We start from the raw sequence: 27413 nt of genomic DNA on the forward strand, positions 1-27413 counted from the left end.
GGAGCCAGCTGGGATGGGAGGACGGGCAGGGGGAGGGGGCCCAGCCAAGAGCAGCCCAGGAGCCCAGCTGCCTGTCAAAACCCAGTCTCCCTCCCCCGCCCAAGCCCATCCCAACACACACCCCCACCCACCGGGGGCGGGGCTCAGGTAGGTGAAGGGCCCCCAAACTCAGGAGCCCTAGGGGCAGAGAGCTGAGTCTGGTTAAGGATTTGAGGAAGAGAAGGTTCCCAGGGGTGGTCCTAGGTACGGAATATGTGACACTATAGAGTCCAGGGATGCAGGTGGGAGAAGCTGCCCGGTTACTCTTGCACCAAGCGCCATCCGGTCCATGCCTCTTACAGCCCTTTACCCCCTACCCTAGCCTCTCAGCTCAGAGCCTCTCCCAACCAGGGGGAAATGGCCAGTTCTGGAGGACTCGGCCGAACCAGCACAGAACTTGGCATCAGAGAGAAATGGCACAGATTCTGGCTCCATCATAACCTGCAGTGAGACCTTGGGCCCGGAAGGCGCTCTCTGAACCACCGTCTCTGCCTCTGCATCACAGAATGGACTGGGGCCGAGCAGCAGCCGCATCCAAGTTCAGCAACACGCCTCTGCTCAGCAGCTGTTGTGCCCACCGGGGACCAGGCAGCGTCGTTGGGTGGACCTGGAGCTCACCCACCTGGGGGTCAGACGTGTGACATGCGACAGCCTGGGAGAACATGGGAGCGGGGTGCCGGGAGGAGCAGAGGGCCCCGGAGAGAGGGAAAAGAGCCAGACTCAACCCAGGGCCAGAGGAGCAGAGGGTGACTTGGACAGGATATGGCTGCTGTCAGTGTCCAAGCGGCAATCCTAACACCCACGTGGACACAGCTCTCCTAACAATGGGATTGCTCCCTGAGGCGGGGGAAGAACTGTGTGGAAGGAAGCTTCACTTCACTCTGCTCCTTCCTGGGCCCAGGCAGCGCTGCTGCAGGGTCCCCTAGCCAAACAAAAGCCGGAGGAACAACCTCCCCTTCCCTTCTAAGGTCATCGGGGCGCGAGAAGTCCACAGGGAGCAGCACTCTGCGTGGCCAGGGGCCATGGGGGAGAACTCTGCTCAGCAGGGCTATGACTGAGGTGAGGAAGGGGGAGGAGATGTCAAATGACAACCAGGACTTGCAGGAATTGTATCTCAATAATGCTGTTGAAGAAAACATAATTGTGATTGCTCATTCCTAGTTTATAGAAAGACAAGTGATTTGGGTTTTGTAAAATATATATTTATTTATTTATTTTTGACTGCACTGGGTCTTCATTGATCCGAGTGGGCTTTCTCTAGTTGCAGTGCATGGCCTTCAGTTGTTGCAGAGCGTAGGCTCAGTAGTCGTAGCTCATGGTCTTAGTTGCCCCTCGGCATGTGGGATCTTCTGGGACCAGGGATCGAGCCCCTGTGCCCTGCAATGGCAGGTGGATTCTTAACCACTGGCCCACCAGGGAAGTCCTGATTTTTGTATTTTGACGTAGTATCTTGCAACCTTACTAAACTCACTTATTAGTTATAGCAGCATTTTTTGTAGATGACACTGGATTTTTCTACATAGATGATCATGTCATCTGCAAGTAAATCAATGCTATGTTTTCTTTTCAAAATAAAATGACAACCAGGACTTACCTGTGGGTGCACGTTCCACACCCCTCAGGGTCTCCCTGGAACACCTCGAAGGATAGGGCCCTGCAAGGTACAAGGTCTCCTGAGTGAAAAGACTGATGCTGAGAACTAGCAAGATCCTGGTTAGTGTCATCCTAGGCTGATGAAATCAGTTTCCGAGATCACAGTCTCTGCCCTCTATGGGTATCATGAGAACTCATGATGTCAGAGCTGTAAAAGCGTCTGATGCAGAGAAGACTGGGAGCCCACAGAACTGGGATCCTTGCCATCTGGAAAAGAAAGTCATGTGTTTGATAACATTACTGTGGGCTCAGTGTTTGTATCCCCACCCAGATTCTATGTTAAAGCCCAATCCCCAACATGATGGTATTTGGAGTTGGGACTTTGTGGGGAGGTGATTAGATCATGAGGGTTCCACCCTTCCAAATGGGATTAGTGTCCACAAAAGAGAGACCCCAGAGAGCTCCTTCACCCCTGCCCCCATGTGAGGACACAGGTGGCTATAAATCAGAAAGAGAATCCCATCCCCAGACACCAAATCCACTGATCTTGGACTTCTCAGCCTACAGAACTGTAAGAAATAAATTTCTGTTGTTTATAAGCCACCCAGACTCTGTTATAGCAGCCCCAAAACACTAAGACATGTTTTAATCAAAAACTAAACATTCCAATAAAAATTACAAGGTAGGTTTTTAAATCTGCAAAATTTTTGATTCTGCGATCTTAGTCTTAGAAACTGATTATAAGAAAATTATGAAATGCACAAAAATACAGGTTAATTAATTGACAGATGATGGAAAATGCTATCACAGCATTAATTTCTACAAAAATGATTTGGAGATAATCTGAATATTCAACAACAATATAGAATGCTATGCAGCTGTGCTGCTCAGATATACCTTTGTGATGCGTTTTATTTCTGAGTGCAATAGGTTACAATACAGTATTAGAGAAAAATCTCATTTTGCTTTATACATGTGCATGCTAAGTCGCTTCAATTGTGTCCAACTCTTTGTGATGCTATGGACCATAGCCTGCCAGGCTACTCTGTCCATGGGATTCTCCAGGCAGGAAAACTGGAGTGGGTAGTCACTTCTCCAGGGGATCTTCCCGACCCAGGGATCAAACCCGTGTCTCTTCTGTCTCCTGCATTGGCAGGCGGATTCTTTACCACTAGTGCCACCTGGGAAGACTTTATATATGTCGCTAAGACTCAGACACAACTGAGCGACTTCACTTTCACTTTTCACTTTCATGCATTGAGAAGGAAATGGCAACCCACTCCAGTGTTCTTGCCTGGAGAATCCCAGGGACGGGGGAGCCTGGTGGGCTGCTGTCTATGGGGTCACACAGAGTCGGACACGACTGAAGCGACTTAGCAGCAGCAGTAGCAGCAGTCTCAGTTCAGTCACTCAGTCGTATCTGACTCTTTGCAACCCCATGTACTTTATATATGTACATGCATATACACACATATATATGAAATGTCCGGAAGAAAAATATTTAGCTGATTATTCCTAAGAGATAAAATTAGGAATAATGGAATAATGTACACTTTTTTCCTCTGGTATTTTTTGCTTTTTCTGAATTTTCTTGCTTTTCTACAAAATTATAATGACAACAATATAAATAACTACCATTTATTGAGCATGTACTTTGTTCCACACTGCACTGAGGGCTTTCTATATGTTTCCTTACTTAATCCTTACAACAATTCTGAGAGACAGGTACTAATCTTTACTAGGAAGGGTTCTTTCAATTGAAAGTGACAAAATACCCAACTCAAAAGGGCTTCCCAGGTGGCTCAGTGGGCAAAGAGTCCACCTGCCCACACAGGAGACACAGGAGATGTGGGTTCTATCCCTGGGTCAGGAAAATCCCCTGGAGCAGGAAATGGCAACCCACTCCAGTATTCCTGCCTGGAAAATCCCATGGACAGAGGAGCCTGGCAAGCTATAGTCCCTAGGGTCAAAAAAAGTAGGACACAACTGAGTAACTGAGCACATATGTACACACAACTCAAACTGGTTTAAGCCAAGAAAGAGGATCAATTCACTTGGAAGTGTCAAGTGTCAATGGAAAAATCATGATTGACTTCAAGCAGGGACTCAAACGTTTCCCACAACTGGTTTCTCTTGGCTCTGCTCCCCTGAAGCACACTCCCATTTGGGAGCAAGATGGCTTTGTAGCAGGGACCTGTCACACCCTCACAAATGCAAGGCTTTATGGAAAAGAAGTGGTTGACCAAAGCCCTAAGGAATACTCCATTGAAATGGCATGGGTCCACATGACCACCCACCAACCCATCTCTGTGGCCAGGTGATGGGTGCACTGAGTGGCTTAAGCCTAGGTCACATGCCCGAGAGAGTGAAATCATAGTTCAGGGTAGAACAGAATTGGTTCTCTCAAAGCAAAAGCACAAACAGAGTAGCAGGTGGATGGGAGGGGGAAAAGCTTTCCACTGCAACCATCATCTCCAACTTATTAAAGAAGAAACTGCAGCTCAGAGCTGGGAACTAGTTTGTTCAAAATGGTACAGATAGGGGAATTCTCTGGTGGTCTGGTTAGGACTCTACACTTCCACTGCAGGAGGCACAGGTCTAGAAACTAAGATACCCCAATCCCACAAGCCACCCACATGGCAAAAATAAAAAAAATCTCAAAATGATACAGATAGTAAGTAAGGAGGCAGGGACTCATTGTCTAGTTCCAGAGACTGGAAACTTAGTTACTATGCAATATTGCCTTCCAGGATTACTTGGGTAGTATTTTGGTGAATTTAGAAACAAAAGAAAGTCATAATTCCCCCATCAGTGGGTTTAGGGTGCCTGGCTGCTTAAGGTCAGGGTGAGGTCAGGGCACAGCTGAAATATATGTGCCCAATGCTTCCTTCCAAGATGGCAATCATCCAGTTGCTTCACATCCTTCCATCAAGACGAGCTGTCAGAGCAACACTGACACCAGAGAATGGCCAGTGCAGGTTGGGAAAAAAGAGAAGACCCTCCAAACACAAGTTATAATAATAATATCTGATATTTATTGATGGCTTATCCTGGGCCAGGCATGTGCTCTTGTGTCCTCGTGACCCCTAGTGGATGCAGGAGCAGGTGCTGCCCTGGGTTACAGATGCGGGAACTGAAGCACAGAGAGGTGAAGCTCCTTACTGAGATCACACAGCCATCTCAGGAGGACCCAGCTGAGAGTGAGTCTGACTCCAGAGCCAGCCCCTAATCACACTCTCTGATGCCAGCATCACAGCTCCTCACCAGCCAGGAAAGAATTTTAGTGGTACCTGCAGAGATCAGAACTGTAGAGAGTGAATGTGCTGATAACATAACGCTGAGCCATATAGGAGCCAAGTAAGGCTGATGTCTCCACCTGATTTCTTGAGGCATTTCCCTGGGCCTTTGTGGGGGAAAGGTTGTACAGTCAAGGCTGAGGCCCGGTACCCTGCTTAGAAACCTGCTTAATAGTCTTCCCATTACGATATCCACCTTAGTCTTGAGTTTATAGTTATTTTATGTGGTAAAGGAAATCGTCACTGGTGAAAATAAATCCAACCTCTAAGTAGACCCTTAAGTCTGAAAAGATGTTCAATTAAGAAAATGTTCATGATACACTGTTAGTGATTTTTTAATGCAAACTACAGAGCTATTTACATATATAGAAAAGATCCAAATGTTGTTTCTTAAACAAAGATATCCATACATAAAAAAGGCCAAAGGAATAAACAGAAAGACTAACTCCAGGGGCTAGTATTACGGATTATTTTTATATTCTCATTTATGCTCTCTATAGTTTCTAAATTTTCTATAATTTTCTAACAGTAATAAAGTATATTATACCCATAATTTAAAAGTTATTAAATTTTTAACAAAGTTTTCTGAGTATAAGTGACATAAGACTTCCATAACAACCTCAAGCTTTGTTCTTTCAACCTCCTTTATTTATTTATTCATTCAACAAACACCACTGGTTTCTGCTGTGTGGGGTTCTCGCTTCGAGTGGAGCAGACAGAGTCCCTTGAGGCACTCCCTGTGCAGTGGGTGGAATGACAGACAAATGCTCAGACACAAATGATGCCCTAGGTGTGAGCCTCGTGAGGACAGGAGCCTGCCTAGTTCATCTCTGCATCTCAGCACCTGGGATGGAGTCTGAAACAGAGTTAGGAGCTTTGGAAATTCTTACAAACAAATGGGGGAAGTCAGGGAGACAAGAGTTCAAATCCTAGTTCATTAAGTTCCAGTTTCCATTTCTGCAAAATAGGGGGATAACAACTACCTCCTGGGATTGTTTGAGGGCTCCACTAACATGCAGGCATCTTTTTATACAAAACTGGAAATAACAGTAGGCCCTCAACAAAGAACAGAAATAATGAATTTCTAGTTGGGTGGATTCTGACAGTGTACAAATTCTGCAAACAGCCGACTCACTGGAGAAGACCCTGATGCTGCGAAAGACTGAGGGCAGGAGGAGAAGAGGGCAACAAAGGATGAGATGGTCAGATGGCATCACCGATTCAAGGGACCTGAACTTGGGCAAACTCCAGGAGACAGGGAGGAACAGGGAACTAGCATGCCGCAGTTCACGGGATATTGAAGAGTCGGACACAACTTGGTGACTGAACACCACCACCACCAACACGAAGTCCGGGGTCAGCAAGTATCTGGAACTTGACTAGGAAGAAATTGGGTTTAAAATTTGGAGAAGAGTGTGTAGACCATACTCTTATTTATCTGAGAAAAGAGGAGGCATTGTATTTTTAAATGAAAGGATAAACTAAAACCTTGAAGCAGCAAAAGTTACCGAACAGGAGAGGAACAGCATAGAGAAGCAGAGACAGAAGGTAGACTACGTGTCACATTGCATGATTTGTGGACCTGACTTGGAAACCAGGCAAATATTTTACATAATCATGTGTTAAATGTTTGGAAAAGGAATTCCAAATAACAAAAGCAAAGCAAAGAAACAAAAAGCTAACTTATGGCAAGTTGGTGATGAAGCCATGGAGAGGAATTCTTCCAAATAACTAAAACACAGTACTTTGGACTGTCCATCCCTAATAAGATATTCCCTGAAGGCAAAGCAAAAATAAACTGCAAAAGACAAAAACACAGTAATTGCACTGTGGGTGGTACTGTATTCTCATCTGAGAGTGTCATCTGGAATGCTCATGTGTGCTCACTTGTGTCTGACTGTTTGAGACCCCATGGACTGTAGCCCACCAGGCCCCTCTGTCCATGGAACTTTCCAGGCAAGAATACTGGAGTGGGCTGCCGTTTCCTACTCCAGGGGATCTTCCTGACCCAGGGATCGAACCTACACTCTCTTGTTTCTCCTGCATTGGCAGGCAGACTCTTTACCACTAGAGCCACCAGGAAAGTCCATTATGCGGAATAGGATTCAGCAAACGAGTGCATCTTTCACTGGGAACTGGGGAGAAAGGACACGCAGCATGGGGAAAAGGATATGCAGATGTAAAATGAATGAGGCTAAGTAAAAACACTGCAGCCCTGACTTTGAATAAGGAGTGTCAATATGAATTCATATTTTGAAAATAAATTAATGGATCTTATTTAACTTATATGCAGAGTACATCATGAGAAACGCTGGGCTGGAAGAAGCACAAGCTGGAATCAAGATTGCTGGGAGAAATATCAATAACCTCAGCTATGCAGATGACACTACCCTTATGGCAGAGAGTGAAGAGGAACTAAAAAGCCTCTTGAGGAAAGTGAAAGAGGAGAGTGAAAAAGTCGGCTTAAAGCTCAACATTCAGAAAACGAAGATCATGGCATCTGGTCCCATCACTTCATGGGAAATAGATGGGGGAACAGTGGAAACAGTGTCAAGAGTTTTTTTGGGGGGGGCTCCAAAATCACTGCAGATGGTGACTGCAGCCATGAAATTAAAAGACACTTACTCCTTGGAAGGAAAGTTATGACCAACCTAGATAGCATATTCAAAAGCAGAGACATTACTTTGCCAACAAAGGTCCGTCTAGTCAAGGCTATGGTTTTTCCAGTGGTCATGTATGGATGTGAGAGTTGGACTGTGAAGAAGGCTGAGTGCCAAAGAATTGATGCTTTTGAACTGTGGTGTTGGAGAAGACTCTTGAGAGTCCCTTGGACTGCAAGGAGATCCAACCAGTCCATTCTGAAGGAGATCAGCCCTGGGATTTCTTTGGAAGGAATGATGCTAAAGCTGAAACTCCAGTACTTTGGCCACCTCATGCAAAGAGTTGCCTCATTGGAAAAGACTCTGATGCTGGGAGGGATTGGGGGCAGGAGGAGAAGGGGACAACAGAGGATGAGATGGCTGAATGGCATCACTGACTCGATGGACATGAGTTTGAGTGAACTCTGGGAGTTGGTGATGGACAGGGAGGCCTGATGTGCTGTGATTCATGGGGTTGCAAAGAGTCGGACACAATTGAGCGACTGAACTGAACTGAACTGATTTTTTTTTTTTTTAGCAATTTTAGGTTTACAGAAAAATTGAGCAAAAAATACAAGAGTTCCCATATACCGCTGCATCTCTCCTCCTCCCAATGTCCTCCATTATTAACATGAGTGGGGTATACTTGCTACAGTTGATGAGCCAATATTGATACATAATTATGACTCAAGGTCCATAGTTGATATTAGGGCTCACTCTAGGTGCTGCACTATTTTTTAAAGAATCATTTATTGTTTTTTAATCAGGAATATTTTATTTACTTATTTATGGCTATGTTGAGTCTTTGTTGCCATGCAGGCTTTTCTCCAGTTGTGGTCCATGGGCTTCTCACTGCAGCGGCTTCTCTTGCTGCCGTGCGTGGGCTCAGTAGTTGCAGCATATGGGTTTAGTTGCCCCAAGGCATATGGGATCTTCCTGGACCGGAGATCAAACCTGTGTCTCCTGCATTGGCAGGTAGGTTCTTAACCATCGGACCACCAGGGAAGTCCCAGGCGCTGCACATTTTAAGGATTTTGACAAATGTATAATGACACATATCCATCATTGTAGAATCATTCAGAATAGTTTCAATGCCCTAAAAATGCCCTGTGTTCTGCCTATTCATCCCTCTTCCCACCAGTTCCTGGCAACCACATATCTAGTTGTCTCCAGTTTTGCCTTTTCCAAAATATCAGAGTGTTGGGATCATACGGTATGTAGCCTTTTCAGATTGACTTCTTTCACCTAGCAATGTGCATTTAAGGCTCCTTTATGTCTTTCCACGGCTTGATACCTTTTTTTTTTTTTTTTAGCACTGAATAGCATTCCATTGTGTGGATGTACTACAGTTTGTTTATCCATTCACCTTCTAAAGGACACCTTTGTTGTTTCCAAGTTTTGGCAGTTATGACTCACAATGTATTCTACCTGTAAAAAACAAATGTATTTCCTAGCTCTGTCTACTGAAAATGCCCAGAAACAATGACTAGCCCAGTGGTGCTAAGCATTACTTAAACCTTGACTGTAGTCTCTAAATGCCACTCCCCACTCAAAGAAACCAGGGTTCCTTGGAGAAATGGTTGATTTCTGGTCTGGGCAGAAAATGTCCAAGGCAAATCCGGGAAACTAGGGTATCTTGCTGTTCCAGAAAGCAAGAAAGTATCAGAGTCTACTAAGGTCAAAAGGCTGCAGGAGCAAACCTGCAGAGCTTCACTCTGGCTGAGGGGGAATCATTTGAGTATCTTAAGAATAATCATTGCAGGGGATTAAAACACACCAAGTAACATTAAATTTCTATGTTCGTAATGATTCTAAAACAAAAAACTCCATTAAAAAATAACTTCAAGGATGTCAGGAAGCCAACTTATTATTTGAACACTGTTAAAGAGTCAAGTATTTTGTACTATCTGCATTATATGTATGAAGGATATTGTATTGTACCTCGGGGTAACTAAAGAGTTGAAGAAGAAAGTTTCTCTTTTACAAGCCTTCTAGCTAATAAATGAAGAAGGAAGACATAATTAGAATATCATCCTTTGGCAATCCCTAATTAAAGAATGAACTTGGGCAGTGAACCTCCATGAACTGCTAACTTCACAGAAACAGAGATCACAAGAATATGCAATAGCTCCTGTGAAGTATTGTGGCCAAAAATCGAACCTGAATCTGACCAAGCCTTAGATCTAATTACAGGAAATACAGAGGACAGAGGAACACGTTAAAGGACCCCACAGGAATACAATCCAGATTGAAGGAAACTCTACAGGACAAACAACCAGGTTCCTTCAACAAATAAATGACAAGGGCAGAGAGGGAGGGAAGGGGGATGCGGAGGGGACTACAGATTAAAAGGGACTTAAGAGACAGATATGGTCTTTTTTACAAGGTGCAAAAAAACATTTATGAGACAGTCCAGGAAATGTAAACAATGGCTAGATATGCGTGATGATGATAATTTCTCTAGCTGTGATGGTGGTATTATGGCTATAATCTCTTTTTTAAAAGAAGATTTTTTTATTTTTAGACATTTTGTTTTATGGAGTATAGCTGACTAACAATGTTGTGATAGCTTCAGACGCACAGCAGAGTGCACAACATACACGTGTGTTGCACACACAAACATACACGTATCCATTCTCCCCCATACTCCTCTCCCATCCAGGCTGCCACATAATATGCAGCAGAGTTTCCTGTGCTATACAGTAGGTCCTTGTTGGTTATCCATTTTTTTTAACTTTTTATTTTGTCTTGGGTGTTCTTGCCTGGAAAATGCCAGGGACGGGGGAGCCTGGTGGGCTGCCATCTATGGGGTCGCACAGAGTCGGACATGACTGAAGCGACTTAGGAGGAGGAGGATAGCTGATTAGCGGGCTTCCCTGGTGGCTCAGTGGTAAAGAACCTGCCTGAATGCAGGAGATGCAAGAGATCCAGGTTCGATCCTTGGGTCGGGAAGATCCCCTGGAGGAGGGCATGGACACCCACTCCAGTATTCTTGCCAGGAGAATCTCATGGAGAGAGGAGCCTGGTGGGCTACAGTCCATAGGGTCGCAAAGAGTCAGGCATGACTGAGCATGCACGCATGCATGCACACATACCCAATGTGTACACCCATGGCTGACTCATGTCACTGTATGGCAAAAACCACCACCATATTGTAAAGTAATTAGCTCCAATTAAAATAAATAAAAAACAATGCTGTGATGTTGTGACAGTTTCACGTAAACAGCAAAGGGACTCAGCCATACATATACATGTAACCATTCTCCTCCAAACCCCCCTCCCATCCAGGCTGCCACATAATATGGAGCAGAGTTTCCTGTGCTATACAGTAGGTCCATGTGCTATCTGGTAGGTCCCTGATGGTTATCCTTTTAAATGCAGCAGTGTATACACGTCCATCCCAAACTCCCTATCTCTACCCACCACCCTTCCCCCCATAACAATGAGTTCATTCTCTGAGTCGGTGAGTCTGTTTCTGTATTGTAAATAAGTTCATTTGTATCATTTCTTTTTAGATTCTGCATATAAGGGATATCATAGGATATCTCTTTATCTGTCTGACTTATTTCACTCAGCATGACAGTGTTCTAGGTACATCCATGTTGCTGTAAATGGTATTATTTCATTCTTTTTAATGGCTGAGTAATATTCTGTTGTATGTAAGAACAACATCTTCCTTATCCATTCCTCTGTCAAAGAAAAATTTTCTTATCTTTTAGAAGGATATAGCCAAATTGCTATGGTTGAGATGTTAAAGGGTCTTGGAATTGCTTCAAAATAGCCCACTGGGATAGAGGAACTGGGGTAGAATATGGATAAAACAAGACTGGGCATGAGTTATAATTGTTGAAGCTGGGTGATAGGTATATTATTCTCTCGACTTTTATGTATGCTTGAAATTTTCCATAATAAAAAAACAAGCTTACCAAAAATAAAAATATTAGCTCCTTCTAACAAAATAAGAGGTAACCCAGAGTCTCCTGTGCCTCTGATGTTTTTATGTTGTCATCTCTTTGTGTGAAACTGACCTGAATGGTAACTTTCTTCTCTTTTATCTTCCAAGTGTCTGATGGTGAGTTGGTTCTAACCTGCCTGAGCAGAAGTGAGGAAGAACCTCCTGTGATCCCCCCTTCCCGTATCAGCCTGCACCCTGGGGGCAGACCACCAACCAGCAGGCAGAAGGAACCAAGCCCAGTGTGGGTCCCAGCCCGGCATCCAACTCTGAACGGGCTCCCCTCTGGGTCACCTACAGTGCTGGGCACTCACAGCCTGGCACGGAATGGATAAAAGCAGAATCATGTAGTTTTTAAGAGCTCAGGTTCTGAAAGACACAGGTTCAAATCCCAGCTCTCCCAGCATGTGTCTTCACCTGCCTGAGCCTCAATTTCTCCATCTGTAGATGGGGAACAATATAAGCTCCTTCCTCGTAAGGCTGGTGGGTGGATTCCACGTGAGAATGTGTGTGAAGCAATGAACTCAGTGCCAGGCTGGAGTAACAAATGGTGGTTATTTCTGCTGCTACTATTATTCTCAGTATTTTATATTAATTATTTTATAGGTAGAATATAAAGTAAGGCTTTCCCCCCACCCAATTCCTTATATTTGCCTCTTTCCAAAGCATGGTGTGTTATGGGTCATTCTCTCAAGTATTTCGTTTGACCAACAGTGTGTTGTTTGGGGAAGACACACTGGCCTGAAATGACCTCACTGGGTGCTCATTTTGGATGTTAATTGCAGTAAGCTGACAAATGGGTTAAAGGAGATAAAGTAATTTCGTGTAGCTTTAGAATTTCTCCTGGGAGTGTGGCCTGGCATACATAGGGGTTGGATACTGTTGCAAACAAGCCTTTTACAATTCACTTTACGATGCAATACAGCAGCTCTGCAGATTATGAACTTGCACCTACAAGGAGAGTAAGTATAACCTAGTGCCATAATATGTGGCCAATCAGTATTTGTGGCTGGCATAGTTACTACACCAAGCATGAATGTGTCTGTCAAGCAACTTAGAGAAGTAAAGAGAGGTCCTCTGGAAAGTGATGCTGGACATTTTGAAAGGTGGCTTTGTAATGACAAAGGTCACAGACTCAAAAATGCAGGTGTAGCACAGGCAACAAAAGCAAAAATAGGTAAACTGAACCTCAAAATTGAAAATTTCTGTGTATGGAAGGACTTGAATCAACAGAGTAAAAATGCAACCCACTGGATGTGAGAAATATTTGCAAATCATATATTTGATAAGGGGTTAATATCCAGAATGTATTAGGAGGAGAAGGAGGAGACAGAGGATGAGATGGTTGGACGGCATCATTGACTCAACAGACAACAAGCTCAAGGATATAGTGGAGGACAGAAGAGCCTGGTGTGCTGCAGTCCATGGGGTCACGAAAACTCAGACACAACTAAGCAACTGTACAACAACTCCACAACAACCAAGATCCCTACCAAACATGAGGAAAAGACTTGATAGACATTTCTCCAAAGCAGATATACAAATGACCAATGAGCTCATGAAAAAATGCTTAGCATGGCTATTCGTTGTTATCACTGTTCAGTCGCACTATTTATTAGGGACACGTAAATCAAAAGTACCATGATACCACCTCACATCCATTAGGATACTACTATCAAAAATGGACGACATGGAGAAATTGGAACCCTGGTGCACTGCTGGTGGGAATGCCAAACGGTGCAGCCACTGTGGAAACCAGCATGGCGGTTCCTAAAAATAATAATAATAGAATCATCATATGATACAGCAGTTCCAATTCTGGGTCTATACTCAAAAGAATTGAAAGTGGGAATTTGAAGAGATATTTGTATACTCATGTTCATAGCCACATTATTCACCTTAGCAAAGAGGTGGAAGCAACTCAAGACAAATGAGAAATGGATAAACAAAATGTGGCGTATATATGCACAATGGAATATCATTCAGTCTTAGGAAGGGATTTCTGACACATGCTATAACACAGATGAGCCTCAAGGGCATTATGTTAAGTGGAATAAGCCATTTGTAAATGGACAAATATGTATGATTCCACCTAATGAGATACCTACTGCTGCTACTGCTGCTAAGTCACTTCAGTCGTGTCCGACTCTGCGCGACCCCATAGACGGCAGCCCACCAGGCTCCCCTGTCCCTGGGATTCTCCAGGCAAGAACACTGGAGTGGGTTGCCATTTCCTTCTCCAATGCATGAAAGTGAAAAAGTGAAAGTGAAGTCGCTCAGTCATGTCCGACTCTTAGCGACCCCGTGGACTGCAGCCTACCAGGCTCCTCCGTCCATGGGATTTTCCAGGCAAAAGTACTGGAGTGGGGTGCCATTGCCTTCTCCGAATGAGATACCTAGAGGAGTCAAATTCATAAAAGACAGAATGTTGAATGGTGGTTGCCAAGGGAGTCAGAGAAGGAGAGAAGAAGAAATTATTGTTTGATGTGGACAGAGTTTCAGTTTTGCAATGAAAAGAGTTCTGGAAAAGGGTGATGGCTCCACAACCAATGTGAATATACTTAAGGCCATTGTACACAAAAATAGTTAAATGGTAAATTTTCACACAATTAAAAAATAATTTAAAAAAGGAAGAAAGTCAAGTGAAGAGTCTAAAATTACACTATGTCACAAACTGTAAGAAAAAGCAATATTTATATTTACTATCGCTTCTTAACCCATTTACTAGGTTACTGCTATAAACATCCAAAATTATAACAAAATTTTTGATTACAATTTTACAGATAATACCCAACTCGTAATATTAATATTTTAAGTAGCCATTTGAAAGTTTCATTGTCTTGAGCTCCTATACTTAAATTGGCCAAAAACATTGGAGGGTAATCTTCTCATTAGGCAAATGTGGAAGAAGTGGAAGCAGTGATGAATTTTATTTTCTTGGGCTCCAAAATCACTGCAGACAGTGACTGCAGCCATGAAATTAAAAGATGCTTGCTCCTTGGAAGAAAATCTATGACAAACATAGACAGCATTTTAAAAAGCAGAGACATTACTTTGTCAACAAAAGTCCATATAGTCAAGCCTATGACTTTTCCAGTAGTCATGTATGGATGTGAGAGTTGGACCTTAAAGGAAGTTGAGCACCGAAGAACTGATGCTTTCAAATGTGGTACTGGAGAAGATCCTTGAGAGTCCCTTGGACTGCGAGTGACTGAGAGTCACTCCTAAAGGAAATCAACCCTGAATATTCATTGGAAGGACTGATGCTAAAGCTGAAGTTCCAATACTTTGGCCATCTGAGGCAAAGGGCTGACTCATTAGAAAAGACCCTGATGCTGGGAAAGATTGAAGGCAGGAGGAGAAGGGGATGACAGAGGATGAGACGGTTACATAGCATCACCGACTCAATGAACATAAATCTAAGCAAACTCAGAGAGATAGTGAAGGACAGGAAAGCCTGGTGTGCTGCAGTCCATGGGGCTGCAAAGAGTCGGACATGAATGAGCAACTGGACCACAACAAGGGTGCTCACCCTTCCTCCTCACGTGTTCAGGACACAGTGGAACCATCTCCCGTCACTGCCGTTCCCTCAACCTGGCTCTCCTTGGGCAGCCAGGACTGTTCTGGGCTCCCATATAGACTAGAACCTGGAGCTCAGGGCCCCAAAACTCCCACAAAGCCTCTGTCTCCCCCGTGGGGAGCTTCCTAAACACAGAAAACATTTATTGTCTAAAATGCTTGTGTTTGTGTTATGCTTCTTAATGTTCCTTTATTAAAAAGAAATGAGTTTCTGAAAGAAATGGTTGGAAACAGATTTTTTAAATTGCTGTTGTGCCCTAACACCCTGAAAATACAGTTTTCCTTTTGGGGGGTCCCCTCTGGGCTGTCACCCTCCAATTGCCCCCACAATGAGCTCCTTCCATGGGAATCTGGCCTCTGCTCAGCAGTGGCAGACAAAGGCCTGAGGCCCCACGGGTGAAATCCGATGGTCATCACCATGCACGGGGTGCTTATGAAGGGACCAGGCTCCTGGCTATCTCTTCTCGTCCCCTTGCACTGTGTGAGGCACCACCACACCCCTAGGAGTTGCCTCTGTGGTTGCCATCAAGAAGCCTTAGGTAGGGACATTCCCTGACGGTTCAGTGGTTAGGACTCCATGCTTCCACTGCAGGGGTGATGGATTCGATCTCAGGTTGTGGAATGAAGATCCTGCATGCTATTCGGCCAGAGAACAAAAACAAAACCAATATCTAACCTATGTAACCAAAAGATCTCATTAAACAAACCCCACTTGGAAAAATAAAAATAAAAGAGTCCCCAGGTATATCAACTATGTGTGCTAAGGTGCTTCGGTCGTGTCTGAGTCTTTGGGACCCCATGGACTGTGGCCCGTCGGGCTCCTCTGTCCATGGGATTCTCCAGGCAAGAATACTGGAGTGGGTGGCCAAGCCCTCCTTCAGGTAATCTTCCCCGTCCAAGGATCAAACTCGTCTCTTATGTTTCCTGCAGTGGCAGGCGGGTTCTTTACCACTAGCGCCACCTAGGAAGCCCATATCAACTATGAAGTAAAGTGAAGTGAAGTCGCTCAGTCGTGTCCGACTCTTTGAGACCCCACAGACTGTAGCCCACCAGGCTCCTCCATCCATGGAATTTTCTAGGCAAGAGTACTGGAGTGGGTTGCCATTTCCCTCTCCAGGGGATCTTCCCGACCCAGGGATCGAACCCGGGTCTCCCGCATTGCGGGCAGACGCTTTACTGTCCGAGCTACCAGGGAATCAACTATAGTGAAGTTCAAGTAGCTCAGTCATGTCCAACTCTTTGCGATCCCATGGACTTAGTCCATGGAATTCTCCAGGCCAGAATACTGGAGTGGGTAGCCTTTCCTTTCTCCAGGGGATCTTCCCGACCCAGGAATAGAACCCAGGTCTCCCACATTGCAGGTGGGTTCTTTACCAGCTGAGCCACAAGGGAAGCCCAAGAATACTGGAGGGGGTAGACTATCCCTTCTCCAGTGGATCTTCTCAACCCAGGAATCGAATCGGGGTCTCCTGCATCACAGGTGGACTCTTTACCAACTGAGCTATGAGGGAAGCCCCATATCAACTATACCTCAATCTTAAAAATACTTTTTACTTTAAAAAAGAAAAAAAGAATTCTATAAACAAAGAACAGCCTCTCCTTACCTCACCATCTTTCACCCCCATCCTTAGGCCTTTAAGCTCCTCCCCACCCCCAACTCTGCTGCTGCAGTCTCCCCAGACCATTCCACCGTCCCCTAGAATCTAGCAAGCCCAGGTCTCCATTTGCATGTTTTCCAGCCTGGGCTGTGAGTCCAGGTTTTCTTCTCCCACATCCTTAGGGCTCCCTGGCAGAGGGAAGGGCAGTGAAAAGGGACAAACTGGGGCAATTATTCAGTGCAATCAGCCTCATCTCATGCCATGAGAAGTGATTTCTTGCCTTGAGTCCTCAGCTGGTCTATGTGGGAGACATGTATCTTCAACCACTGAGCAAGCACAATATGGCCCATGTTATATTTCAAGAGCCCTTGTCCCCTCCCCATCTTACAGATCCCCTTCCACCCCCATCCACCGAGGAAGTCCTCCCCATCTCTCCTTCCTGAGACCGCGGGACTGGTGAAGAGTAGGGAAGACAGATAACCCATCGCCCCATGATGAAGAAATACACATTGCTGAAAACACATAAGAGGAAGACCTAAGCTAGTCCAAGAAGTGAAGGAAGGCTTCTGGGAGGTGGTGACATTTACACTGAGTCCAAAAGGATGAATAGGAGTAAGCTAGGAAAACGGAATGGAGAAAGCCTGCCAGGCAAAGGGAACAGCCTGTTCAGAGCCTGCAGGCAGGAGAGAGTAGAGCTGTCTGAGAAGCTGAAATAAGGCCAACAGTTTTAGAGAGTAATGCAGAGTGGAGGGGAAGGAGGTAGGGCTGAGGCCAGGGGGTGGACACAGGCCAAGAAGCCTTAGAGCCCATTGGGAGGACTGTAGACTTGGAGGCTTTTCCTAGGTTTGGAAAGCCTGAATTGCCAAGCTCTTCCAGGGAGAATAACTGCCGGGCAGATTATGTGGGCTGAAGTGAAGGTGGAGGCCAGGGTGCCAGGTTGCAATTCTCTGGCTTTTCTGCGCACTGGGAACAGCTGCAGGGCTGTCTGGATGCCACAGAGTTCAACAACACACCAGCTTGCCACCCTTCTGGGGCGGCCCAGCACCCACAAGTGGCAGCGTAAGGGCAGTGGCTACTGCCCTGGTTCTACCACTCAGTAACCACGAGCAGGCATTTCCCTACTCTGGGCCTCGCTTTCCTCATCTGTATAATGGGTATCAGTGCCGCTACCTCACAGGCTTATTTTAGGATGTCATGAGATCACAGGGCCTTCCCAGGTGGCACTAGTGGTAAAGAACCTGCCTGGCAATGCAGGAGACATAGGAGACGTGGGTTTGATCCCTGGGTCGGGAAGATCCCCTGAAGGAGGGCATGGCAACCCATTTCAGTATTCTTGCCTGGAGCATCCCATGGACAGAGGAGCCTGGTGAGCTACAGTCCATAGGGTTGTAAAGAGTCAGATATGACTGAAGCGATTTAGCATGCACGCAGGCACGCACAAGATCACAGATGTTAGAGACTTCACAAAAGCCTGGAATGGTCATCAATACAGGTTAGTTGCTATCATCATTACTATTACTGTTATTATTGGTGTTTGCAGCCTGTCCCAACTCCTAAAACACTGTTTCATCTGTTGGTTGCTGGATGGTTTCAGGGACAGACACCGCCAAGGCCCAGCACTGCAATGCTCTACTTTTTTGCATAAAAGTGCATTTTGCATTCAGAAGAGCCCCTCCTTCCACAGAGGGTCCAGCGGGGTTGCTCGGGGGACACATTCCAGAAAGAATAACTCTGTGTAACATGAAACCCTGAATCTGGAAACACAACCTCTATGGGAAATTAGAGGATAAGGTCTGCTCTGCGGACCGCCCAACCTCATTCCATACAAAAGGGATATTGAAACCCAAAGGCCTCGTCACTTGGCCTCTCGCCTATGGTCTCACCCTTCATCACAGCCAGAAAGATCTTCCTAAAAAACAAACTTGACTGTGGCATGATGTTGTTCAAGCCCTCCCGTGGCTCCCTGCTGCCCTTGGGTTCAAGTCCATACTCCTCGTCGTGACCTAGGATGTCCTGCGGTCAGACTCCTGTCCACACCTGCAGCCATGGCCTTCCTCTGACCCAGCCATTCAGGCGTCCAATGGATCGAGTTCTTTCCCACCTCAGGACCTTTGCATATCCAGTGACACCCTTGCCCCCGCCTCCAACAGGCCACCTCCAATTCTTCCAGACTCAAAAGCCCATAGGTCTTGTTGAACCTCCAAATAGTAATGAATAGTAATACTATCCCCATTTCCTAGATGAAGAAACCGAGGTCCAATGAAGTATCACATTGCTCCTGAAACTAAGCCTCAGACTAAGTCAGGCAAACTCCAGAAACCTTTGTGCACCCAAGAGGACATACCTGGGTGCACCTCCATCGTAACAGGAGACTGGAGGGGGACCAGATAAGAGGGTTGAGCCAGTGTGGCACAAAGGCATACCACTCACACATTCGTAGTTCAAGGCAAGAAATGTGACCTCGCTGAACCTCAGTTTTCTCATCTGTAAAGTGGGGCTAAATAACATCACATACCTCATAGGCACCTTGTGAATCTTCGGGAACAACATACAGGAAGCGCCTGGCATGTGCTGGATACTCAGTGACTGGCACAATGCCGCCCTCCCTGGCTGCATCTGGGAGGCTGCACCCGTCCAGACCAGCCCTTCCCAGACTAGACTTGCATCCCTCGAGGTTAGGCTGCTGGGGCCTGGGAACCATCCCTGCCCTGTTTTCTGTTTTGGGTTTTGTGTTTCCCAGCGTTTCCTTTGGAAAAAGTCCAGCTTCCTCCCTGCTGGAAGGAGGCAGAGGGGGATTGTTCACGCCTGGGCTGGGATGCCCAGGGGAGCCATGTGGGGAGGCGACAAGAGCCTGAGGTTTGGGGTCTGGCCAATCCAGGTTTGAATCCAAGATCTGACACTTAGAATGCTGTGTGACCCCGGGCAAGTGACCTCACCTCTCTGAGGTGCTGATTTCCTCACCTGTTAAAAGGTCTCATGATTTCTACCTCAGAGGATATTGGATATGGATGGAGGGACTAGGATAAGACTCTGAATCCACTTCCCCAGTGTACATACAGTAATTCCTTTGGGGGAAGGGGCTGAAGAGCAGGGGAGAAGCCACAGGTTTTATAGCAGGAGTCACCAATTCATACACTCCCTGACAAACTGAAGGAGATGGGTGTGTAGGGGTTAATTAGGGGCTGGGGGAGGGCACAATTCAGCTCCAGATTATCAACACCCCACTGGAATAAGGATCCAAGATAAGCAGACCTCTGGATTTTCAGGAGAAAAATCCCTATTTTCATGCAAAACCCCATGATTAAAATATGGTTAAGATGTACATACTCTATGACTCTGCACATATAAAATTCAAAACCAGACAAAACTCATGTATGGTGATAGAAACCAGATAGCAGTTTCCTTCATAAAGGGGGTGGGCAGTGCCTGGGAGTAGGGCTGCGGAGACATTCTGCATAGCCAGAACATTTCCTCTCTTGATTAGGGTCTTGGGGGCATAAGTGTGTCCCCTTCATAATTTTATGCATTGTGCACTTCTCTGCATGTTTTTGTTGTTGTTGTTTAGTCACTAAGTTGTGTCTGACTCTTGAGACCCCATGGACTGTAGCCCACCAGGCTCCTCTATCCATGGGATTTCCCAGGCAAGAGTACTGGAGTGGGTTTGTCACTTCCTTCTCCAGTGGATCTTCCTGACCCACAGATCAAACCCAAATCTCCTGCTTGGCTGGCAGATTCTTCACCCCTGAGCCATATCATACTTCAATAAAAATGCTAAAATAATTTGAGAACAAATAAATCAAGACGACAGGGCTGGGAGGAGAGACAGCCAGCATGAACCGAACCTGAGCACACCTGCAGGCCTCTCAGGCACCAGGTGGACACCTGAGACAGGGACACAGATGCTCCTAGCCCCTGACCCCCTGACCTGGCTCCTGGCCTTTAGGGAGCTCCCCTGCTTCCCCGGGCCACACAGGAGGAATGCCCATTCTGCGTCACCCTGGTCACCTTGTGCTGAGAAGGCTGGGGAGCCACATGCCCATTCCGCTGAGCTCAAATTCCAGAGAAGTAGGTCTACCCTGCCACTTGGATGATAACATGACACGTGCAAAACTCACCGTTATTTTTTATTCATTTTTCTTCACCAAGAATATCCAGAGGACAGTAATCAAAAGGCAGGCAGAGTTCTGTTTCCAAAAAAAGCCTTCCTAAAATCTGTGCTTCACCCAACCCGCCTCCTAACCCAGGGCAACTCCATGCAGCAAACCCAAATGCCACAAAACTTATTTGGTGGCATCCCCGGTTCCTATAAGCCCTCAGCAGAGGGTGGTGGTCTGCAGGGGGACGGCCTCGGCTCCGCCCCTCTGCCTGGGCCGGATATCTTGGTTTTATTTTTATTTTCACTCTCGTTCTTTTCTGAGGGCCAACAGAAGACGCACACGCCTCCTATATAAAATGGCACTAGCCAAAACAAATGCACATCAAATGCATTTATTTGCACAGACACTCATAAAAACTTTACTAGACACCAAATAATTACAGGAAGAGGCAAACCTCCAGCTCTGCCGATCCCCCGCTTTTGAAGTGGATTTAAGATAAAGATCAAATAGGCTGGGCGCTGGCCCCTGCATCACACCCAGCCCCCCTTCCCCAGTCACGGACCCTCGGGGTGGAGACCAATGAACTTTCTTGCTTTTGTGAATTTGGGTCCAATTCATATAAAATGTCTTTCTGCGAGTTATTCGTAAGTGTCCTAATGGGGGTTTTATGGCTCGAAATATGGTCCTGGGCCTTTTCTTTGTTCTGGCTCAGGTCCTCCATCAGGGAAGCCCCGGTTCTATAGGAGCCGCTGAAATACCCCAGCCTGTCCATTTGGCAAGAAATGCAAAGATTCTTGAGGAAAGTGCCTTTTAGGAAATAAATATAAATGGCACCTTGGGAGTCCCACACAGACAGCTTCGATGCATTAGGCTGAAGCCCCTAATTTTGTTGCCGTCTGAAAAACCCCTCAGCCTGGGCTCCACAGCCAAAGCGAGGAGTGAAGGCTGAGACTGTGCTGGGCTGTCTGGGCACTGCCTGGGCGGGGGGCAGGGGGTCTCCTGGACCCGGCCCACAGCTGCCTGGACCTGAGTTTCACCTCCCCTAAAGGAAGATAGATTGTTGAGCTCAGCATGCGTTTGGGCAGGAAGGAGGCAGCTGCAGTCTCCCCTATGTCCTGGGGACTCTCTTTCCTCCAGATATCTGAGTGGAGACGCACTATGTGCCAGGCACTGTGGTGAGCACTTGTAGTCCATTCTCCCAACGGCCCTGCGGGAATTCAGGCTATTACGCCCACTTTACAGATGAGGAAGTTGCAGTACAGAGCGAGGGGAGGGCCTTCTGGAGGTCCTAAACCAGATCTGGGGGGACTTCCTGAGACCTGCTCTTCACCCCAGTTCTAACCCACTGTTTGGCCAGTGAGAGATCTCAGCCCTGGGCCACCTGACTGGGGCACTGTCCCTCTCCAGCCCTGAGGGCTCAAAGCAGCCTTTCGATCTGCAATCCTGAGTCAGGATCTCCTGACCCACCAAGGAGAAATCTCATGACTAGTAACCCAGACCTTGTGCTGAAAAGTCATGAGTCCGTGGCCAGAGACTCCCCCACCAGCTGGTTGAGGATGGTGCTGGGGCTGGATAGACCCCACATTGCACACGGATACACACCCGCACACAGCCTCAGAGCCACACACACTGTGCCTCACCAGCAAGTTCTAACTAAAGTCTTCTCCCCTGCCGCCTCAGTCTAGAAAACCCCAGATGGGAGAGTGAGGCCTGCTCCCAGTCCTGAGTCAGAGGGACCCCCCACACACTTGGAAACCGCACCCCCCTCCCCAGTCATCCCTCTGGGCACCTCCACGGGACTCAGGGTCTCTGAGCTCTCCGCAGACATGGGAAGACCACAGACCCTCTTCCCTGGGCTGCGGGAAGGTGACCAGATTACTTATCACACACATGCATCTCTCTGCTAGCTGAGAAGAGACCTGAGCCTTTGACCCCTGTGTCCTGGGGGTCAAGTACAGCCAGTGATCCAAGGAGTCAAGGGTGATCACATCTGGCTCCAGAGGCCGGTACACTCAACCCCTTCAGTGCCTGCCTGCTTCACTTCCTGAGCACCCAGGTCTTCAGAGCCCAGGCTAGGTCCTGGGAGGAGCAGCCCCCAGCCTAGGTCTTGGCTGGGGGCCTCAGCTCTGGTCCAGGCTGGCTCCCCCCACGTTCCTACATGCACGCATCTGAGGATCTCAGGGGCCAGTGGCCAGCAAGCAAGGCAGGATGGGGTCTGCGTGCTCTGGCAGCCCTGACTCTACCCCTGGCTGGCAGGGTGGAATCTCAGATCCGCACAGCCCGGCGCCCGCGCCTCCAAGCTGTGCAGCACCAGGCTGGGCCGCGCCCTGTCCTCCACTCCTGCCCAGGATTCTGGCTTCCAGCTGGGGCTGTAAACTGGGAGGGGACTCACGGCTGGCTCTGGTCAGAAGCACGGCTGGGGGAGAACAGACAGGGCTCCACTGCCCAGAGGGTAGGGGTCCTAGGACCCTGCTTGTGGGCCGCTGGTAGCGCGCAGGCAGGCTGTGGGAGCACTAAGCCCTAAGGAAAGGAGCAAGGAGGTAGAGAGAAAGGCTCAGGGGAAATGAGGTGTCCATAGAATTGGGGAGCTAAGACTCCTGCCCTACAGCTTCCATCTCAGTTCTTGCTTCTTCCCAAGCGATTCCGCACCGTCGACTGGGTCTTCCCTTAGGTGGAGAAAACCCGAAGCTGTTTCTGACACCTTAGTCCAAGCCCAAGAGAATCCCGGATCGCCAGAGGGCCCGGGGTCGCCCTGGGGAGGAATTGGCGGCTTCTGTCGGCGGTCCAAGCAAGACAGCACTCGCCAGCTACCGGCAGTATCCAACTTCAGGCCGAGGCCCCGTTTCTACAGTACAGTCCGCCAAGTTTTCAGCAGGGGAAGCCCGTCGGGAGACGCAGGAGCCACAACTGGGCTTGAAAGAGACCTGGGGCCTCTGCGCACAGCGCGAAGGAGCCGGGACGCCGCCGACTCAGCTGGGGAGAGGGAGAGCAGAGACAAAAGGCAAGGACAGGATCCACGGGTTGATCCAGACGGTGGGGTGGGGTGGGGAATTAATGCTCAGCAAACCGGGAGGAGGAGGAGAAGGAGATGGGAAACCAGGTTTGTGGCCTAAGCAACCCCGCTCCCAGATCAGAGACAGCAGACTGCGGCCTGGGTCCAAGCCCGAATCTCAGCGGCTGCCGACAGCTCTGGGCACCCACCTTGGCCCTGGTGGTGTGGGCTGCGAAGCCGGCAGGAGCACAGGGTGGTGGGCCAAGATTCTGTGCGGCCCGGGGGCCAGGTGAGCCATGTACCTGAAGGTGGGTCGCCGGCTCACCCTTCTGCTTGGAGATGCGGCCTTTGAGCCGCCCCGGGAATGCAACCCTGGGCACAGTTCCGACTCAACTCTGTACAGCAGCCATAGAGTCCCAGAAGCTCAGAGGTCTCCATTCCGACAAAGGGGATAAGAGAGATGTGGAGAAGAGGCTCGGCACAGGGAAGGCGGGAGTGGGAAACAGGAAGAAGGGGATGACCTGCTGTTCCCGGAATTTGGAGTCTGGGGTGGGCCTGCAGGACCTGTGATGGAAGAGGATTCCTAAGTGATGGAAGAGAATTCCTAAGTGCGCTCTGAAGGAGGAGAGGGTCTGAGCCTGGAACAAGGACCCTCTCTCCTACAAGCAGTCCCCCGACAGAGGGTGCAAGAATGCAGCGCTGCCAGCAGAGGGCAGAATGTGCCCGATCGGTCCGCCAGCCCTGAGCCCGGCTCTGCGCCCAGGGCTCTGCGCGCCCGAGCCTAGTCCACCCGGCTTCACCCGCCGCTGCCTCGCCCCCAGTCCCAGTCACCCTGCAAGGACGGTCCAGGCCCAGGCCCGGCTTCGGGAGCTCAAGGCCTGGGGTTTCCAGGTTGCCCAAGGACAGGGCACCAAGGGCTTGTGGGAGAAACTCCACACCCACTTATCCGCTGTCCTGGATACAGACACACAAAGACGCCAAGAAATCAAGAAAAACACGGAGACACAAAGACATACACAACTCGGAGACTCGCGAGCACAATGAATCGTTCGGAAACTCGGAGGTACACACAGACACACAAAGGTGACACCAAGACACCAACAGAAAAGGATCCCATACACAATACGGAGGGTGAGAGTCATACAAAGACCTTGGGACCCGCATAGCGCGACAGGCGCAGGGGCACACACAAAGACCTACAAAAACGCTAACTATATGGAGACACAGAAGGCCCAGCAGACTCACATCCAAACACACACGGATGCGGGGATATCAGACACGGATTCAGAATCACATACTCGGAGCCCAGACATTTGTAGGGACGCAGAGAAATCGTATGTGCACAGAGACACGGGTGCACAAGCATGGCAGAGCCTCAGAGACGGGAGCATAGAAACGCACAGACACACACACACACGCAGATACCCACCGACATACACGCAGGTATTGGGATAGGGAGGGAGCTTTCTAATCCTCCACAAAGCCGGGCTCCTCCGCGGGGCCCCGCGGCACAGGGGGCCACTTCTTACCAAGCCTCCCGCAGGCTTCAAATCCGATCCGCCCTCTCGCCTCCAGCGGGGTCAGGGGACCCGCCTCCCTTGCCCTCCGCCCCCGCCCCGCTCCGCGCCGCTGCTCCGCTCCGGGAGGGGCCCGGGCTGCCCCCAGCGGCGCGCAGGGTCAACCTGCGCCTGCCCCCGGGCCGCGTCGGCCCCCTGCTCCCGGGCGAGCCGTGCCTCCGTGGGGACCCCGGGAGCCGAAGACACAGCCGGCCCGGGAGCGGTGCGCCGCAGCCGGACGCAGCGGCCTGCGTGCGGAGTGCGGGTGCCAGACCCGTGGGAGCCAGGCCGGGCGGGCGCCCGAGTCGGCCGCTCATTCTCGGCGGCCTCTCCTTTCCCGGTGCCGAGGCCCACTCTGCCCAGACTGGCCAGGGCCCTGTCCCTGCCGGGTATGGCCTACTGACCCCCAGCAGGGTCCCTCAGCCACCCAAGGTAGCTTATATTCCAGCGATCAATCCGGTTTCCTTCGCGCTCTCCAACTCACGTCCTCCGCGACCCTGGGGCCACCACCTTCTACCCCTGCCACTCATTGTCAATCCTGCGAGGCCAGGAATTGTCCCCACCCCTAGGCACTATCGCTTTCTCACTCCTAACCATCTTCTAAACTCTATGTCGCCTGCAGCCCGGCCTCACCTTTCTGGCCCGCCCGTGTTCCCATTCTTCATCCCGGGGGCCCTTCTCAGATCTTCGCTCACCGGTCCACCCACTCTCTGCCACGTCTGAAGCTTTCCCGGACCCCCACCCCCAAATCTGGAGCCAAATCCCACTCCCCCAACCCCGGGTCAGGGCTTTGGCAAGTCCTGGGCCAGCAGCCCTTCCCTCTTGCCCGCCGGTCCCCGAGCTTCGATCCCCGCAGCCAGCCCTCTCCACGGAGCACACCACATCCGGGAAGGCGCCGGCACCGGGGGTGGCTGGGGGCTGGGGGCGGGGGGCGGGTGCGGGGGGACGCCAACTCAGCCCGGTGCGACCTACCTCGGCCGACGGTCGGGGTCTCCCTCGGGCGGCCACTGCGGGTCGGCGCCGTCTCCTGGTGGAGCCGCTGCTCTCCCCGCCGTCCGTGAAGAGTCTGTCCTCTCTCAGGGCCACTCCTCTTAGCACTGAAGCTTTACAAAATATTAATAATAAAGAAGGCAAGAAGAGGGAAGAAAAAAAAAAGAAAGAAAGAAAAGCTTTCATTCCCCAACTCCCAAATCAATTTTTCAAGGGGGTGGGGCAGAAGGATTTGTTTCGAAGGCGACCCAAACTTCTGCGAGGGACCCGCGGGGCGCTCGGCCTGGCCGGGGGCGCCCGGGTCCGCACTCGGGGGCCCAGCGCAGCGCAGGGAGCTCAAGCCGGGGGGCCGCGGGGAGCCCTCCCGCCGGGGGGCGGGAGGGTTGGAGAGGTGGGGGGGTGGGCAGCGACGGCACTATTTGACGTGGAGTCGCCGGCTCATCCCGGCGCAGGGATACGAGGCGCACCAATGAGTTCAAATGTCAGGAAGTTTGAGGAGCGGTGAGGCGGCTCCCGGCCGGGGTATCCCTCCGCCGCCGGCCCCACAGCTCTAAACCGAGCGGCTCCTCGGGCGCACCATGGCACTGGGGTAGCGCGGGGAGCGCGCCTGGAAGCCCGCGGCCCGCTGCGCCCCGCCCGGGACCCCGCTGCGCCGCCCGCGCGCCCCCCCTCAGCCTGCGGGGCCGCCCCTGCACCCCCACCCCCTCCCCCGCCCGCCCGCCGCCGCCGCCGCCGCCGCAGCCACCACCACCACCACCACCAGCACCGCCGCCGCCGTCTCCTCCTCCCCGCGCGGCTCCGTCCGCCGCCGCCGCTCGCCGCCGGTGCAGCCCGGCTGCGGGGCTGACAGGCAGGTGACTGACAGAGGAGCCGGCGCGCGTGCCCACGAGTGCCCCGGGAGATAGCGCGGCGCGGGCTGCAGCGGCCCCGGCCCGCCCGCACGACGCCGGGGCCCGGGGCCAGCGAGTGGCCGCTCCGCACTCGCCGGGGGCAGCCGGCGGCCCCAGCCGCAGCTCCAACCCCGCGGGGGCCGGGCCTCCCCGGCTCCCCGGCTCCCCGGCGGCGGCGGCGGCGGCGGGAGG

General features: G+C 49.6%; 1 long non-coding RNA gene across 1 annotated transcript; it reads right to left on the bottom strand.

Moving 5' to 3' along the window:
- Positions 1–1247: 1247 nt before the first annotated feature.
- On the bottom strand, positions 1248–26905 carry LOC113901654. Its single transcript, XR_003513498.1, has 3 exons — positions 26314–26905; positions 1634–1899; positions 1248–1416 (listed from the first exon to the last, which is right to left on the bottom strand). It is a non-coding gene; the product is annotated as an uncharacterized LOC113901654 (long non-coding RNA).
- Positions 26906–27413: the final 508 nt, after the last annotated feature.

Source organism: Bos indicus x Bos taurus, chromosome 11, assembly GCF_003369695.1.
Source record: "Bos indicus x Bos taurus breed Angus x Brahman F1 hybrid chromosome 11, Bos_hybrid_MaternalHap_v2.0, whole genome shotgun sequence".
Taxonomy (NCBI): domain Eukaryota; kingdom Metazoa; phylum Chordata; class Mammalia; order Artiodactyla; family Bovidae; genus Bos; species Bos indicus x Bos taurus.